General features: G+C 44.5%; 1 non-coding gene across 1 annotated transcript; it reads right to left on the reverse strand.

Moving 5' to 3' along the window:
- Window positions 1–348: 348 nt before the first annotated feature.
- On the reverse strand, window positions 349–422 carry trnan-guu (transfer RNA asparagine (anticodon GUU)). The gene has a single exon. It is a non-coding gene; the product is annotated as a tRNA-Asn (tRNA).
- Window positions 423–2,007: the final 1,585 nt, after the last annotated feature.

Here is a 2,007-nt window from a genome sequence, read left to right on the forward strand (position 1 = left end):
CGCTTTCTGCTGGCAGCGGGTGATTGGAGAGTGCGGGGCCGGAATATTGCTGCTTTTCTGCTTTTCCCTGTCTCACTCACTGTGGAGCTGAGGAAGAGAGAAGAATTGATGGGTTTGTTTGAATCCAATAACTTCATAAATTTCCAGTGTGTTGGATATCAGTGCATGGTAGGTCTAAATGTTTTATCATTATATTTGAAATGAATATTCGAAAAAAAGCCGCTTACCTGGGAGCTCACTGGATAACAGTGGAGCCGGCAACATTTCCGGGGTCTTGACATTCAGCTCAAGTAGCCAATAACAACCGGGAACTGAGTGACAATGAATGCTGGAAAAAGGGGGAAGTTCCGTCCCTGGGTGGTCTCGAACCACCAACTTTTCGATTAACAGCCGAACGTGCTAACCAATTGCGCCACAGAGACCGATGCAACTTCTAACAATGGTGTCATCGAGTTAAAGTTTCAGATTGCTGCTACAGGAATGACAATTGTTTTCTATCAGTTTTACTCTTCCAAAATGAAGGGCAGGACATTCATTGTGGATACATGGAAACAGCCTGATCCCACCCACTGCAGACACATCCATGTCACCGGGAACCAGCTCTCCTACAACCGGTGCTGTCTCCCTTCGAGTCTTTCTCTGTCTTGTCTGTTACCAAGTATTCTGATTGTCCCAAAGCCGATATTAAGTTTGAATTCCTGAGGTGCAGTAACGAGAATCCTTTCAATGTCTCAGATCAGCTAATTTCACTGATAACATGGGGTCAATGTTCCAACGTCTTAAAGAAGGGAAAGGTGCCTTGACTGTCTCTGGTCAGTCGGACAGTTCACCCTTCATTCTCCCCTGGTTCCGGTTCCCAAAGAATATCTGAAGATTCACAAAGCTGGAGACTGAGATTTCTATTTTGGTTCCTTCTCCATTTTCGCGCCTGCCAACTGACAACATATTCCAAAATCTCATCTCAATCCTCCGCCTTGCATCATGTCCAGGGATGAGGAAATTCAGTTTTGTGGAGATTTTATGGAGACCGGGATTGTCCTCTATGGAGCAAAGAAGGTTAAACGGAGATTTCACGGAGCTGCTCAAAGTGATGGGGTGAGGGCAACGGGGACGGGCGGTTTGATAGAGCAGATCGGGAGAGACTGTTTCCACTGACGGGGGTCAGTAACCAGAGGACTGGGAGTTAAGATAATTAAAGAAGGACAGACTTGCATTTTAATAGCGCTATTCCAGACCAGTGGATGTCTCAAACCACTTTCCCGCCAATTAAGTACTTTTTGAAATAAAAACAGACAATGTTGGAAAAACTCAGTAGGTTTCTCTCTCAAAAGATGCTGTCAGGCCTGCTGAGTTTTTCCTGTATTTTCTGTTTTCCTTTCCAGATTTCCGCAGTTTTGCTTTAATTGAAGTGCAGTCATTGTTGTAATGCAGGGAACACGGCAGCCAATCACCGCTCAGGAAACAGTCAAAACCAGGTACGTCACAATGAGCAGACCATGTGCAGTTGGTTGAGGGATAAACACTGACCAGGTCACGTGGCTGCAACGTGAACCCACAAATTATGATTATGGCTCTGCCCAGTTTTAAACCGGAGATCGCTTCATGTGTTAGGCAAGCATGAAAATCACTGCGCCACAGAAACAGGAAACAGCACAAAGGCTCAATGGGCTTCACTAAAATGTTAAGCGATGACGTCATGCAGCAGCACTTTGGGTCTTTGTTTTGAAGAAATGGAATTCGGCTGTTCTCATTATGAATGCTGGAGACAGACTGATCAACAATGTCATCATCAAAAGGCACAGCTCTACAAGAGGTCTTTCAGACAATCAATCAATGTCAGTTTTGTTCAACGGGCTTTCTTGTTAATCTCAATTTATTTGTCTCTTTCCATAACCCTGATCTTTTTCTCCCTTTCTAGTCATCGTCCAATTCCCTTTTGAAAACTCTGCGTTAAGAAAAAACAATATTGAAAGAGGTGCAGGGCCTTCTGCTGTGTCCATGCACAAT

Source organism: Cetorhinus maximus, unplaced genomic scaffold, assembly GCF_964194155.1.
Source record: "Cetorhinus maximus unplaced genomic scaffold, sCetMax3.hap1.1 HAP1_SCAFFOLD_330, whole genome shotgun sequence".
NCBI classification, from domain to species: domain Eukaryota; kingdom Metazoa; phylum Chordata; class Chondrichthyes; order Lamniformes; family Cetorhinidae; genus Cetorhinus; species Cetorhinus maximus.